Raw genomic sequence first — 17,530 nt, 5'->3', positions numbered from 1 at the left:
GCTTGTAACGACAACTGTACATATAATAATTTTTTTTCTTTATGAATTTAGATAAATTAATGTAAGCAATGTTTTGAACTTCTTTTTCGGTTCGTATCGTGATGTTAAAGAAACTGTGAGTAGCTTTTGAAATGAATATTATTATTTATGTTGGATTTCAAATAATGTGGTAATCAAAGGGAAGTGTATTTAATGTTAAAACTATTGTAAAATGTGAAAATTGTAATTTATACACTTGGTCCATACGTAGGTAATGGATTAGGATATGTGTAGTAGAAAACCTGTGGTGAATACCCTACCTGTAGGGGAGCGGGAAAAGGTGGAGGCAGGCGAGCGCGGGAAGACGCACACTGGGCGCGGTTCGGCACAACGGGCTCAATATATCAGTCGGAGGCGAGCAACAGTCGGAGTTGTGAATCGGTCAGAGGAACACGTACTGTACCGAGGCGGCTACCCAGGAAATGTGGATTCCATTGAGCCTCGGATGCACCGATTCCGACGACTACTTGGCATGGCTATATTCTGAGGCACAAAATTGGAAAGATTACGACGCTAAGAAGATGGAAAGTTCCGATGTAGTGTGAGCCTTAGCCGTGCTTGTATGTGTGCCGTGCTGCCCGCTATCTCGCTGCCCGCCAACCGCCGCACCGACTTGCACAGGTCAAACATTTATTTCATCTTTAGGAGTGTATCTGTGTGGACCAGTGTCGAAACTGTTTCTAACTGTTCAATAATAACGTGATTTTTACCAGAATTGCCTTAGCCATGACTTATCCTGATCACTGACCTAGACAGGATCCTTACCTCGTATTGTGCAACCCGAGTATCCTGAACTGAAAGTTTAAAATTAGTGTTAATAAGAATTATCAGCAGACAAACCTATGCTATAAAGAAGTTTAAAGATCTATGTGTTATTGCAAATGTTGGTAAAGAACAAAAGTATGACTAACTGGGAAGAGAGTTTTTTGAATTGAGTTAGCGATGCTATTTAATTAATTTGAGACAGAACTAATGACCGTTAAATTATTCAGAAGTAAGACAAAAGAGTAGTCATCCATAGATTGCTAATTTTGAGTGTTAATTTGCATTCAGTACTTAATAGTTGCAGTATAACGACCATAACAGTTTCAGCCCCCCCCCCCCTTCTCTTGTCCATTCTTTCAAACCTTGAAATGTGCTGATCAGATTTGACCAGTAAAGCTAAGTTCTATATTGAACCTAAGGGTATTAGTGTTGTTTTCCAATTTTAATAGTGACATTGTATGTGTGCTTTTAAAACTGCTCATTCTAGGACAATCTATGCCCGATTTCAGTCTGATCAATATACAAAATGCACTTCGTAGTAATCATTGCTGTGTGGCGTTGTGTAAATTTAGCTCGTCCAAATTAGTACAAAAAGAGAAAGCTTTGGTTCAGTGGATTTTTCTGGTTCCAAACTTTGCCATATAACGCATCATTACTACGTGTTACTATGCTTGTACATGCACCCTCTTGTACAAGGAAAAACTCACTCATTGCCTAAGTAGGCTGGCGACCGAATTATTAATTATAGGTAGCATCTACTGTGTATACTTCTTGTCCATGCGAACGAGCAATTATACTTTGCATTTGCTTGATGCATCACTGTAGTTATCGACTGAATACAAGTCCGATCTTGCTTCTATTAGGTACACGCGGTCAACTTATGTACTAAAATCCTTGTTTATAAGGTGAAGCCCGTGAACTTAGTACAGTACAGGCTTTATAGAGCTAACGTACGTCCGAGTAGGAAGGTAGCGTTACAGGCTCAATACCGTTTCTTCCAAATCCACCAGAAACAAACGCAAAGTAATTTTATTTAAAAAAGCGGATAAACTGTCACTAGAAGCCTTCCTAAGAGACAATCTCCATCCCTTCCGAACTGACTATGCAAAATTCAAAGATATAGTACCAACAGCAATTGAGAGATTCATACCTCATAAATTGGAACTGATCCCCCATGGTACACAAAACAGGTCCGAATGCTGTTGCAGAGGCGACGGAAAAAGCATGCGAAGTTCAGAAGAACGCGAAATCCCGAAGATTGGCTAAAATGTACAGACGCGCGAAATTTGGCACGGACTTCAATGCGAGATGCCTTTAACAGGTTCCACAACGAAACATTGTCTCGAAATTTGGTAGAAAATCCGAAGAAATTCTGGTCGTATGTAAAGTACACAAGCGGCAAGACGCAGTCAACACCTTCGCTGCGCAGTGCCGATGGTACTGTTACCGACGACTGTGCCGCTAAAGCGGAGTTACTGAACGCAGTTTTCCGAAATTCCTTCACCAGGGAAGACGAATGGAATATTCCAGAATTTGAAACACGAACAGCTGCTAGCATGAGTTTCTTAGAAGTAGATACCTTAGGGGTTTCGAAGCAACTCAAATCGCTTGAGACGGGCAAGTCTTCAGGTCCAGATTGTATACCGATTAGCTTCCTTTCAGATTACTCTGATACAATAGCTCCCTACTTAGCAATCATATAAAACCGCTCGCTCACCGATAGATCTGTACCTACAGATTGGAAAATTGCGCAGGTCGCACCAGTGTTTAAGAAGGGTTGTAGGAGTAATCCATCGAACTACAGACGTATATCATTGACGTCGGTTTGCAGTAGGGTTTTGGAGCATATACTGTATTCAAACATTATGAATCACCTCGAAGGGAACGATCTGTTGATATGTAATCAGCATGGTTTCAGAAAACATCGTTATTGTGGAACGCACCTAGCTCTTTATTCGCACGAAGTAATGGCCGCTATCGACAGGGGCTCTCAAGTTGATTCCGTATTTCTAGATTTCCGGAACGCTTTTGACACCGTTCCTCACAAGCGACTTCTAATCAAGCTGCGGGCCTATGGGGTATCGTCTCAGTTGTGCGACTGGATTCGTGATTTCCTGTCAGGAAGGTCGCAGTTCGTAGTAATAGATGGCAAATCATCGAGTAAAATTGAAGTGATATCAGGTGTTCCCCAGGGAAGCGTCCTGGGACCTCTGCTGTTCCTGATCTACATAAATGACCTGGGTGACAATCTGAGCAGTTCTCTTAGGTTGTTCGCAGATGATGCTGTAATTTACCGTCTAGTAAGGTCATCCGAAGACTAGTATCAGTTGCAAAGCGATTTAGAAAAGATTGCTGTATGGTGTGGCAGGTGGCAGTTGACTCTAAATAACGAAAAGTGTGGGGTGATCCACATGAGTTCCAAAAGAAATCCGTTGGAATTTGATTACTCGATAAATAGTACAATTCTCAAGGCTGTCAATTCAACTACGTACCTGGGTGTTAAAATAACGAACAACTTCAGTTGGAAAGACCACATTGATAATATTGTGGGGAAGGCGAGCCAAAGGTTGCGTTTCATTGGCAGGACACTTAGAAGATGCAACAAGTCCACTAAAGAGACAGCTTACACTACACTCGTTCGTCCTCTGTTAGAATATTGTTGCGCGGTGTGGGATCCTTACCAGGTGGGATTGACGGAGGACATCGAAAGGATGCAAAAAAGGGCAGCTCGTTTTGTATTATCATTTAATAGGGGAGAGAGTGTGGCAGATATGATACGCGAGTTGAGATGGAAGTCATTAAAGCAAAGACGTTTTTCGTCGCGGCGAGATCTATTTACGAAATTTCAGTCACAAACTTTCTCTTCCGAATGCGAAAATATTTTGTTGAGCCCAACCTACATAGGTATGAATGATCATCAAAATAAAATAAGAGAAATCAGAGCTCGAACAGAAATGTTTAGGTGTTCGTTTTTCCCGCGCGCTGTTCGGGAGTAAAATGGTAGAGAGATAGTATGATTGTGGTTCGATGAACGCTCTGCCAAGCACTTAAATGTGAATTGCAGGGTAGTCATGTAGATGTAGATGTAGATGAAAAGCTAGAGGCTGGACAGAAAATGTTGGTTAAATCTCATCCTTTATCTTGTAAAAGCAAGCACCCTAGTCACAAATTCTTTCTTGTAAGTAAGGGACCTTACACTCTTAATGGATTTGTAGAATTGTACATGACAAAGTTGTGGAAACTGAAACAATTCAGAACACAAGAGCAAGGAACGTCATTATATTTCGCATATCGAACCATGTACAGAATAATCTGTTTACTAAAGTGGTACCCAGAAAACAGAACTACATGTCACCTATTTCTAAAATATTTCTTGCATTGCAGCGTGCAGCAACAGATAGCGATAAACAATGCTTTTGCACCACATGCCAGAGCGACGCCCGTCGCACGGTACGCATCATTTGACAAGAATGGGGCTACTAACATCAAGCAACAATCTTCAGTTATCGCGCAACAAATCGAGCGATTTGCTGCCACGATGCGTACACTAAACAAACTGCTATGAACTTCGAATAAGAATAAGTCTTTTCTAATAAAATGAGTATTGACAGTAATTTTTTAAACCAGTCAGAGAGGATTCACAGGTTATCAGCAATGTGTTGTTTATTTGAGAAAATTTCAGGCGATATTGTGAGGTAGTGATGCTGTGTTTACTACACTGTAATATTTACGATTGTAGGTATGAAGTGTTATGTGGAAATAAGTGGATGAAAAAAGAGCAGGTAGCTGTTATTTTAAATGTATATTGAGCTGAAGACAGCGAATATGATTGCTGTTGTAATAAGATAATGATATTTATGTTGGCGAGGTACATGAGATGACAGTTGAGATTTATGATGCATGCTGTAATAGAATGAGGCAATGATTACTATGATTAATGTAGGGAAAAATTGAGTGAGTAATACTTATTGGATAGGGAACCTGTTTCGTGCTATAGTAAATTTTTATGCCATGTGGATGTGTTTCGCGCTTATAACCGTAAATGGTAAGTTTTTTAAAAGATGTGGCTGAATGACAATAGTTTATGAAGGTAATGTGACTTAAGACTACATAGTTATTTCTTTGATGTGGAGCTTATAATTGTGTGATGCAAATTATTTAACCTTTTTACCAAACATATACTGTCTTTTTTCATTGGAACAACACAACATGTAACAGTTATACTTTACAATAATTCGAGAAATGTGTATTTTTGTCTCCATTTGTCCACAGAAAATATTTTGCAAATATGTGGCTCAGCATTTACTGCTATTCTGTGCTGTGACGCACTCTTTTAGTAAATAGTTCCACGCAGAACATTTTGTGATTGTCTTTGTGGTAGTGTCTGTTTTCTTATTTATGCTGGTGATTGACATCGTTTTTTCTGATTTGTATATAGCCTACATTCAATCAATTTAACTTTTACTGAATTCTGTAGAACTAACCTGCCTTTTCTTTGTCTAACAGATAAACTTAACATATATATGGAACGATGTCATAATGGTCTAGGTGTTTGGGAAATTTTAAATTCTTGGGAAGAGAAGATGAAACTCATAACTCGTGAGGTGTGATATGGACAGAAGTGTAAGGAGTATTAACTGTGCTGGTGTAAGCTGTCACCAGCACACCAGTCGGCAAAGCGCGTAGATCGATAGTAGGCGCTGGATCAAGTGCACTTAAGACAAGAGAGATTAGAGACACACCAACAAGCAACACACCACCAATGCCCTCTCTACCGCATGTGTTTAGGCTGCTGCACTAACTCACTGTCACTGACTCGACTCACTACTCCAGGTTGACATCTGTCATTCATTCGAGGAGCAGCTTAGTTCAACACAGGGTACGCCAGTACATGGCATCCAGATTGTGACTAAGGCAACAAATATTTTTTACAGAGGACTATTACTGATTAGCTTGTACTACAACACATGGACTCTACTCAAGCTAAGTAAATACTTCAGCTTCATATAAATAAATAACTGTATTAATCCACGTGTGAATTTTTGTTGTAGAAAGAGGATGCCGGCCACCCATAACAGCATCCTCTCCCTTGCTCCCTTCGTACAAGACTATGTTAATGGTTATTTTTTTTTTTACATTACAGCTTTCCTCTTTTTTCCATGTCATAGGATAAGATCCTTTTATATACACATTTTTGTACTGATGTGTGTGACATTGCAGATGTCGTCTTGTATTTACATATGCTGTAACACATCATTCATTGCTTTAGCCTAAGGAATTTTCAGTTTGTATTTGCCTTTTACACTTATGTCATGTACTGAGCTTCTTTATAATGCACATTCTCTGTATAAATTGTTACTATAGGATGCAGCGCCATTACTATAATAATTATGTTAAGTGTAATACTGTAGGGCGCTACGTCATGAAAGATGTGTGAGGAGTCACGAAACATGTTTAAGGAGGAAGCAAAGAGAGAAAGGTAAGAAAGGAAGTTGTACAAATTAAACATGAGCTCATGAGCAATGAAATGGTTACAAAGATAAATGTGAGATGAAATGATTAGGTAGGACAAATATGGGAAATGATTAGGTAGAGCAAATATGAGAAATGGCTAGGTAGGGCAAAGTTGACGATTGATTAGGTACAGCACTAGAGCTAAATAATATGAACTTATGAGAATGTGTGAAACATATGACAGAAAGAATCACTGAGTACAGTAAACAGTGGTATTTTTTGAAAGTTTGATGAAATTATAAGCAAAAGGACTAAAAGGTGGATAGACTAAAACATGAAATATAACTAGGTAGCATCCTAATCACTTATCATATTAGGCATAACGAAAGACTGACGTTTGTGTGACTGTATGAAGTATTCTTTGATGTGAATATTGATTATTCCCTAATCCACGCTTTTCCTAAATATGTGTTTGTGTTCTCCTTATCAGTGTGTGTGATCACTATCCTTATATGTCCTTTTATATTTTACTCCCTATCCTTTAGCGTATTTTCCAAATTTCATGCATACCTATTAATTCCTGTAGATTTAAAATTTTCTGTAGAGCTTATCATGTCTATTACCATACACTGTTTCATATGATTTACTTGTCTGATGTTTCTGTAATTCATTATTGTAAAACCATGATGCTATTTTTTCATAATTTGTTATGGACATAGAACTCTGTTTTTACCATTGTACTACACGTGCATTCCACATGTACAACTACGTAAAATCTTATTACACCTGTCTTAATATAGGTAACTGTACATTGTAAATGTAACAACTTGTAACTGATTAACCATTCACCACAAAGGAAAGGAACTCTTCGATACTACAAGATGGCTTTGGAGTTATCAATTGCTCTAGAGTCTGCATCAAGTAGTTTACTGTTTGTGCGTGTGTGGGGTTTCCAGCTGAGTCTTGTGCTTAGTCACACTGCCAGCTTTCATATAACTTTGCACAACAGTGATATTATTACAACTAGCTAAAGAAAGTTTGGTGGTTTGTGACAAGGACACTCTTCTACCTACTTTCATCACGGAAATTACTACTACCATGTGTGGCTGTGCTTCAGAAATATAGGCCTTGTGTGATATAGAAACTCTAACCTACATCCTGTGTGCCACAAAAACAGTATAGATCACCAATAATACTTCATTACAAAATGTGACTTTCAAAATAGCCCTGTCCAGAACGTTCTAATGGACATAATAGACAATTGATAACACACTAGTGATGAATTCTATTGATTAATCATTCACATGTTCTTGAATTTTGTAAATATTTTTACTTATAGTTTTTAACTCATATTCTTGTAAAGCTATTTTGCTCTTTGTATTTGTAACATGTTTTGTATATTCCTATCCATAATGTTTAGAATTTTGTCCTCATCCCATTCCTACCTGAAATGCCTCTCATATGAAATTCTACTGGGGGAAGGTGGAAGATTTGTAAGGTGGTCATGTCATTTTGGTTTTTGTATGTTACCGATCTGCACATAAGAGAGAGAGAGAGAGCAAGTTGTTACTGTTACACTATCTTTGGCCTTGTCGTGGCACATTCTTTGCCTCTCCACAGTCTGATACATTCTTAGTTGAAGTGCAGTAGATGATGTATGTATTGAGTAGAGCTGTGTGGACTTGTGATTGTATTTGTTAGATGAAGGAAGACTGATTGTAAAGGGCAGCAAGGATGAATGTGATGTATATATTGGAAGGTGAAAATGATCTAAATTTTGAATTTTCGAAGAGAAGTTTGAGATAAGACTGCAGCACTGGGGATCTAGGAATGGTTATTGTCAGCTAGTTAACAGGAAAATTAAAGAGACCTTTGGAGAAAGGAGAACCAGTTGCATGAATATCAAGAGCTTTGATGGAAACCCAGTTCTAAGCAAAGAAGGGAAAGCAGAAAAGTGGAACGAGTATATAGAGGGTCTATACAAGGGCGATGTACTTGAGGACAATATTATGGAAATGGAAGAGGAGGTAGATGAAGATGAAATGGGAGATATGATACTGCATGAAGAGTTTGGCAGAGCACTGAAAGACCTGAGTCGAAACAAGGCCCCCAGAGTAGACAACATTCCATTAGAACTGCTGACAACCTTGGGAGAGCCAGTCCTGACAAAACTCTACCATCTGGTGAGCAAGATGTATGAGACAGGCGAAATACCCTCAGACTTCAAGAAGAATATAATAATTTCAATCCCAAAGAAAGCAGGTGTTGACAGATGTGAAAATTACCGAACTATCAGTTTAATTAGTCACAGCTGCAAAATATTAACGCGAGTTCTTTACAGACGAACGGAAAAACTGATAGAAGCCAACCTCAGGGAAGATCAATTTGGATTCTGTAGAAATGCTGGAACACGTGAGGGAATACTGACCCTACGACTAATCTTAGAAGAAAGATTAAGGAAAGACAAACCTACGTTTCTAGCATTTGTAGACTTAGAGAAAGCTTTTGACAATGTTGATTGGAATACTCTCTTTCAAATTCTGAAGGTGGCAGGGGTAAAACACAGGGAGCGAAAGGTTATTTACAATTTGTACAGAAAGCAGATGACAGTTACAAGAGTCGAGGGGTATGAAAGGGAAGCAGTGGTTGGGAAGGGAGTGAGACAGGGTTGTAGCCTATCCCCGATGTTATTCAGTCTGTATATTGAGCAAGCAATAAAGGAAACAAAAGAAAAGTTCGGAGTAGGTATTAAAATCCACGGAGAAGAAATAAAAACTTTGAGGTTCGCCGATGACATTGTAATTCTGTGAGAGACAGCAAAGGACTTGGAAGAGCAGTTGAACGGAATGGACAGTGTCTTGAAAAGAGGGTATAAGATGAACATCAACAAAAGCAAAACGATGATAATGGAATATAGTCCAATTAAGTCAGGTGATGCTGAGGGAATTAGATTAGGAAATGAGACACTTAAAGTAGTAAAGGAGATTTACTATTTGGGGAGCAAAATAACTGATGATGGTCGAAGTAGAGAGGATATAAAATGTAGACTGGCAATGGCAATGAAAGCGTTTCTGAAGAAGAAAAATTTATTAACATCGAGTATAGATTTAAATGTCAGGAAGTCGTTTCTGAAAGTGGAAGTGAAACGTGGACGATAAATAGTTTAGACAAGAAGAGAATAGAAGCTTTAGAAATGTGGTGCTACAGAAGAATGCTGAAGATTAGATGGGTAGATCACATAACTAATGAGGAGGTATTGAATAGAATTGGGGAGAAGAGGAGCTTGCGGCACAACTTGACTAGAAGAAGAGATCGGTTGGTAGGACATGTTCTGAGACATCGAGGGGTCACCAATTTAGTATTGGAGGGCAGCGTGGAGGGTAAAAATCGTAGAGGGAGACCAAGAGATGAATACACTAAGCAGATTCAGAAGGATGTAGGCTGCAGTAGGTACTGGGAGATGAAGAAGCTTGCACAGGATAGAGCTGCATCAAACCAGTCTCAGGACTGAAGACCACAACAACCACAACAACAGTTAACTTACTAAGAGCTTATAGGACGACCAACCCACTTCCCTGAGTCATGGAGTAACGTATTAATTGATGCATAGTGTCGTTCAGACCAATGTTATATGCGAAGGTCATGCGAAGTTCTACTCTGCCTTTTTGAATACATCCTTCATTCTAAAAGTGTTGCGTTTGAATATCTTTTCATAGGAAAAGTTACTCTCCCTATACCACTATTTATCGTTACTCATTAACATATGCATCAGTTTGAATATGTATTTAGAAACATAGATCTAGCTTAGTCTCTGCCTGCTTGCTGTTTGCTGCTGCGCTTTCGAGAAATCTGCAACAATGTTGTCAAGACGCGAGGTAAGTGGAAATTATGATGGGAGCCAGGTAATTGTATTATTTCAGTTACGCCTTTAATATAAAGACAAGCTGAATTCAGATCAGTTCAGCTCAGTTCAGATTAGGTTCTGTTTAGTCAAAGGTTAGCCTATGAGTTTAAGTTGGATAACAGTTTGTAGGTACATAGATATGGTAGTACATTGACTTCTATAGAGCTGGAGGTAAAGTTGGTCAAGTTTCGTACAGAACCAAATATAGTGGGGAGGTTACAAAAGTACTGTACACTAATGCAAACTGATTGCTCCACAGACAGTTGAAGGAATGACGCCTATTCTAATGGAACTGTCTCAGGTAAAAGCACGTCACTGTTGCTGCGGACAATCATCAGTGCCCCTCTATGCGAACAACCGGTCAAATACATAATACTTCTTATCAGGACGGGGATATGATAGATTATTCGAAATGGTAACTCAGTTTTTACCGCAAATCTTTAGTTGTCATAACTGTTTCAACACTTTTTAGCGGTAGTTTATATACGACGAAATACGCGATGTAATTTACACACGCTCTGTTCTCTGAATCAGTTTCTCAGTATCTCTTTTCTTATATCACCTGACTATCACCATTTCATCACTGTAATACAAAATCTGATACGTTCAGCTTCTTAGCTGTACCTGTCAATAGCTCTAAATCTCCCACAAGCTCTTTCTTCTTTTGGAACTAACAACCAGCAACCTGTATCTAATCCAAATCCATAACCTAGATCCATTCAAGACGAAATAAAGCTTTGCTATGTTATCATCGGCATAGACCATCGGTTTTATCCTGTCCAACAGGGAAATTGTGTCCAGTTCACTGATAGCTACGCTCTTCTACTTTTCTTCATATCTATAAGTTTCAGTTTATTTTTTTCCTTTTTGCCCTTTGCTAATTTTAGCCACTTGTTTCTTGAATAACTTCAGTTACTTGGGAAGTGTAATAATGGATGATATGTATTGCTCAAAAAAAAAATAGTAAAAGAATTGCAATTACTAAAAAAGGAAAATAAAAGGAAACAGAAATTAAAATGATAATTAAATGGACACCCTAGCTGCAAACAGGCGTTGATGTACCTCATTGGGGACATGTTGAAAATGTGTGCCCCGACCGGGACTCGAACCCGGGATCTCCTGCTTACATGGCAGACGCTCTATCCATCTGAGCCACCGAGGACACAGATGAATAGCGCGACTGCAGGGACTTATCCCTTGAACGCTCCCCGTGAGATCCACATTCCCAACATGTCAACACCATTACGTTCGCAGTGCGCCTAATAGATGTGCAAGGGATAAGTCCCTGCAATCGCGCTATTCATCTGTGTCCTCGGTGGTTCAGATGGATAGAGCGTCTGCCATGTAAGCAGGAGATCCCGGGTTCGAGTCCCGGTCGGGGCACACATTTTCAACATGTCCCCAATGAAGTACATCAACGCCTGTTTGCAGCTAGGGTGTCCATTTAATTATCATTTCATTTCTAGCAAGCTGCACGGTCATCCACGTTAACTGTTCTTTCGGGAACAGATACTACCGTCATATATAGTTAAAATATGGCTTCCCGGCCATTGACCTTCTTGTGCGAACGCACACGCTATGCCCGAACTCGTACGGGACTTGGTAGATTAATCTGCCACGAGTAATGAGTATGATGGGCAAACATCTATTAGGCGCACTGCGAACGTAATGGTGTTGACATGTTGGGAATGTGGATCTCACGGGGAGCGTGCAAGGGATAAGACCCTGCAGTCGCGCTATTCATCTGTGTCCTCGGTGGCTCAGATGGATAGAGCGTCTGCCATGTAAGCAGGAGATCCCGGGTTCGAGTCCCGGTCGGAGCACACATTTTCAACATGTCCCCAATGAAGTACATCAACGCCTGTTTGCAGCTAGGGTGTCCATTTAATTATCATTTCATTTCTAGCAAGCTGCACGGTCATCCACGTTAACTGTTCTTTCGGGAACAGATACTACCGTCATATATAGAAACAGAAATTACTTTGTGGACCACTAAACAAAGATCAGAGGAAAAGACTTGCCAAATATTACATCTGGAGCGTTGCACTATATGATGAGGAGACCTGGATATTGTGGAAGGAGGATGAAAGAAGATTGAAAGCACTAGATAAGTGAAGATGGAGAAGAATGGAAAAAGTGAAATGGGAAGACCGGGTAAGGAATGAAGAAGTATTAAGAAGAGTTGGAGAAGAAAGAAACATGCTGAAAGTTGTCAGAAAGAGAAAATGGAACTGAATTGGACATTGTTTGAGGAGGGGCTGTTTACTGAGGGAAGGAGTAGAAGCAATGGTGGAGGGAAGAAGGGGAAGAGGAAAAAGGAGATACCAAATGTTAGACAATATCAAAGGAGACAAATATTCTGAAATGAAAAGACTGTCTATGGACTGACAAAAGTGGAAGAGGGTTAACCCATGACAAGACCTGACGTAAGGCAGAATACCATAATATTACTACTAATTCTTGCTCTTAACAATACCAGTCAAGTTTTTCTCTAGATTTGTTTCTTGTGGTACTGATACCTTGTCTTTCTGTTACCATATCTACACTCTCGTTTGACAGCAAAGCTATCTTATGAGAAACGCAATTTTAATAGGATTTCTGCTACCGTAATATCTATTACATTCAATATTATAGCTATAACTAATACTGTCTGTAACTCAGGTACTACACACATTTCAGTCTTTACGGTATATAGAAGTTCTAAGGATACCTGGTCAGATACAAGGAGTGACGAAATATTGTCAGGCAAAATCAATGTATATATAAAAACAAATAAATGAATAAACTATTGATCACATCTATGAAAATAGTGATGAATCTACGAAATTTCTATGTTTTTTGCTGTTGTGGTCTTCAGTTTAAAGACTGGTTTGTTGCAGCTTTCCATACTCCTCTATCCTCTGCAAGCATCATCATCTCCGAGTAACTACTGCAACCTATATCCCTCTGAATCTGCTTACCGTATTCATCTCTTGGTCTCTCTCTACGCTTTTTACCCCACACGCTTCCCACTAGTACTAAACTGGTGATCCCTTGATGTCTCAGAATGTGTCCCACCAACCGATCCCTTTTTTTGGTCAGGTTGTACCACAAATTTCTCTTCTCCCCAATTCTATTAAGTAGCTCCACATTAGTTACGTGATCTACCCACCTAATATTCAGCATTATTCTGTAGCACGACATTCCAAAAGCTTCTATTTTCTACCTCTGTAAACTATTTATCGTCCACGTTTCATTTCCGTACATGGCTACACTTGTAACCTCCCAACAGAGAAAAATATAAGTATATATAACATTCACATTTAGTATAACCTGCCAACAGATAAAATAAATATGTATAGCATTCACATTCAGCGTAACCTCCCAATAAATAAATTCCATAACCTACCAATAATAAAAATGTGACTAATGTCTCAATAAAATTGTGGCTCATTTATAACCTTTCAATAATTGACTGCGAATTTAAACTGTCAAATTTTGGATGTCAGCAGTGCTGCGTCATGGCCCTGAAAATTCACTCTGAATAAATTGAAAAATCTTACCTCAATTAAGTCGCCGGATAACGCATATATATCTGCTCGTATAAGAAATTTTTCTGGCACAGCCCAGTGCAATGCTGGCCGATAGATTTGTCATGTATAAAAAGAAACAACTGATTTTTCTTTACAATAATCGGTATGACCATGAATTGGAGAAATTAGTAAATTCTTTAAATTGAGATGAATGAGTGTCAAAAGTTCATTTTTATAAGTAAGATTACTATTAAGAGATTTTTTTAAACATTTACATGGGATTTGATATAACAATGCTACACATGCGCGAGGCTGCTTTTACCTTACACTACAACGCTCAGGGCACCGTCATCGCTCCCCACGTCCGGCCCAGCCAACTCCATACACCACACTGCTAGCTACTACTTACTGCTACTGACACACAGTTCCTACTGCATACAGCACTGCTCTTTGGTCTGAGATTCTCGTATAGCTTACATATCGCAGGCAGCGCGTGAGCAATTCATCTAAATTACATGTGTTCGAGAGTGCTAGCAATAAATTCCTTAGTCATGGACCTCCTACACGCTCTGTATAAATACTTTCAGAAGAGACTTCTACACACTTAAATCTATACTCTATACTCTTCTTCAGAAACGATTTTCTTGCCGTTGCCAGTCTGCATTTTATATCCACATTTTATATATACTTCGACCATCATTAGTTACTTTGCTTCCCAACTAGCAATACTCATTAACTACTTTAAGTGTCTCATTTCCTAATCTAATTCCCTCACCACCACCTGATTTAATTCCACCTCATTCCATTATCCTCGTTTTGCTTTTGTTGGTGTTAATCCTATCTCGTCCATTCAGTTCAACTGCTCTTCCAAGTTCTTTGCTCTTTCTGAAAGAATTACAGTCATTGGCAAACCTCAAGGTTTTTATTTCTTCTTCCTGGACTTGAATTCCTACTCCGAATTGTTTCCTTTACTGCTTGCTCAATATACAGATTAAATATCACAGTGGATAGGCCACAACACTGTCTCACTCCCTTCTCAACCATTGGTTCACTTTCGTGCCCCTCGATTCTTATAACTGCCATCTGGTTTCTTCACAAATTATAAATAGCCTTTCACTCACAATATTTTACCCCTGCAACCTTTGAAATTTGAAAGAGAGTATTCTAGTCAACATTGTCAAACGCCTTGTCTAAGCCTACAAATGCTATAGAGGTAGGTTTGTCTGTCCTTAACCTCTCTTCATGAGAAGTCCTAGAATCAGTATTGCCTCGCGTGTTCCTACATGTCTCCAGAATCCAAACTTATCTTCCTCGAGGTCGGCTTCCACGAGTTTTTTCATTCTTCTGTAAATGATTTGTGTTAGTATTTTGCAGCCGTGACTTATTAAACAGATAGTTCGGTAATTTTCACACCTGCCAGAACCTGCTTTCTTTGGAACTAGTATTATTATATTCTTCTTGATGTCTGAGGGTATATCGCCTGTCTCGTACATCTTGTTCACCAAATAGAAGTGTTTCGTCAAGGCTGCTCTCCAAAGGCTCTCTAACGCAATTGTGTCTACTCCTGGGGCCTTGTTTAGACTTAGGTCTTTCAGTGCTCTGTCAAATTATTCTGCAGTATCACATCTCCCTTCTCATCTTGCTCTACGTTCTCTTCCATTTCCATAATACTGCCCTCAAGTGCATCTCCCTTGTATACACCCTCTTTATACTCCTTCCACCTTTCTGCTATCTCTTCTTTGCTTAGGACTGGTTTTCCATCTGAGCTCTTCATACTCATTCAAGTGGTACTCTTTTCTCCAAAGGTCTCTTTAATTTTCCGGTAGGCAGCATCTATCTTATCCCTAGTGATATATGCTTCTATATCCTTACATTTGGTCTCTAGCCATTCCAGCTTAGCCATTTTGCACTTCATCTCAGTCTCATTTTTTAGACGTTTTTATTCCTTTTCGCCTGCTTCGCTTATTGGATTTTTATATTTTCTCCTTTCATCGGTTACATTCAATATCTCTTGTTACCCAACGGTTTCTCCTAGCCCTCGTCTTTTTACCTACTTGATCCTTTGCTGCCTTCACTAATTCATCTCTCAAAGCTACCCATTCTTCTTCTATATTCTTTTCACCTATTGTTGTCAATCGTTCCCTAATGCTCCCCCTGAAATCTTCGGTGTCCTCTGGTCTTTTAGTTTATCCAGATCCTATCTCCTTAAATTTCTGCCTTTTTGCGTTAGCTATGATTAAATTATGCTCTGTGCAAAATTCTGCCACGCGGCTTCCTCTTTCATTCCTTCCCCCAGTCCATATTCACCAACTACTTTTCCTTCTCTTCCTTTTCCCACTATCGAATTCCAGTCCCCCATGACTATTAAATTTTCGGTTCCCTTGTAATCTAATTTCTCTTGCATATAAAGAATGATTTCAGCTATATGAAATTCTGCTTATTGTTTTACTTCTTCCTTTTATTGTCTTTCAGTTTTCTTACAGAGGAAATATTCCTAGATTTGTGGCTCCGTATTTGACGAAGAGAACTACGCAAATATTGCAAATATTTTACTGCAGCAGCGTTGTGATGCGGCAACAGGACTTCAAAGTAAACCCGGTGATTCGCTGTGACCTTTCGCAAATATTATCAGTGTAACGCCGGAGATGCATATCCTCATATTTCCATCTATTGCACTGCAAATTTTTTTCCTTGTTTTGTTAACTGAAGATATAACATTTCTGTGTCTTTGTATATTGTAATTGTTTTACTATTTGTATATATTTATGCATTTATGTCGATTTATAATTGGTTTGTTTTGAGAATATTATTTGTATTTGTACGCTGGGTCTGGCCTAGGGAAAACTATGCTATCGAACGAATACATCGATAGGTCGTGTGGAGAACAAAAGTGTTTAGGATCTTTGGTAGTGTTAACTCTGCCGCGTTGAGCGCGGGCAGAGCAAGGAGAGTCTGGCGGGGGGTGGTGCAGTGGAGCAGGTGTGTTGTGAGAAGCTCCCGCGGGTTGCCGCGCTTTCGGGGTTTGGCAGCATGTAATTGCGCTCGACTTGCGATGATAGTTTCTGACATGGTGTCACGGACGGGAAGCATTAGCTGGCGCACATCAAGAGCCCGTTTCGTCTGGTGACCGTGTCGAGAAAAAGGCACGCCAACATCCAGCTTCTGCAACAGCGACGGCCGACAATGAGTGACTGTCGCCACCTCCTCGATCGACGGCTTCAAACCTTCAATCAGCCAACAAGGAAGACTGGAAGCACGTAAAGTTTTGGAACTGTATGGCAGACCTCAGCTTTTCAAACTTTTAAAATTGTTGCATCACAAAATTACAGCAACTTAGCATGAAACTTTGTTGCTCATTGTCCCAATTGCAATGCCAAGCAGGATCCCTTCCTTTTCCGAAATGAGCCCGAGTGTCGTTGAAATTCAAACGCCAGCATCATTCGATTTCACTGCTTTAATTTCAAAGTTCAGTTAAGATATTCATAGCTGGCTACAATATTTAGATTGCACAAGCACAAATTAAGAGTGCGAGTTTTGTTACCGTATTTTAATTACCTGTGACTGCAGCTCAGCTTGGTACGTACTAAATTTTACTATTGTTAATTGTTCAGAATCATTTAATTCAAGTTCAAAGTTAAATCTCTTATTTCTAAATTGCTTAGATTCAAGTAGCTTTTGAAATGATTGTTGAGGTAGTCCAAGACTAACTGTATTTTACTGAATTTCGATGTGCTTCAGAAAGAAAGCTCACTATTAACTTCAGTCACTAAATTAACTTTCGATTTTCCGGTTTTATTAATTCTTTTGCTAAATTAAGTCAGAGTGCACCGAAATTTATTACTTCTGACAAACTTTC

The sequence above is a fragment of the Schistocerca nitens genome, chromosome 2 (assembly GCF_023898315.1).
Source record: "Schistocerca nitens isolate TAMUIC-IGC-003100 chromosome 2, iqSchNite1.1, whole genome shotgun sequence".
Lineage (NCBI taxonomy): Eukaryota > Metazoa > Arthropoda > Insecta > Orthoptera > Acrididae > Schistocerca > Schistocerca nitens.
The sequence above is the reverse complement of the archived record's forward strand: the minus strand, read 5'-3'. Positions refer to the sequence as shown.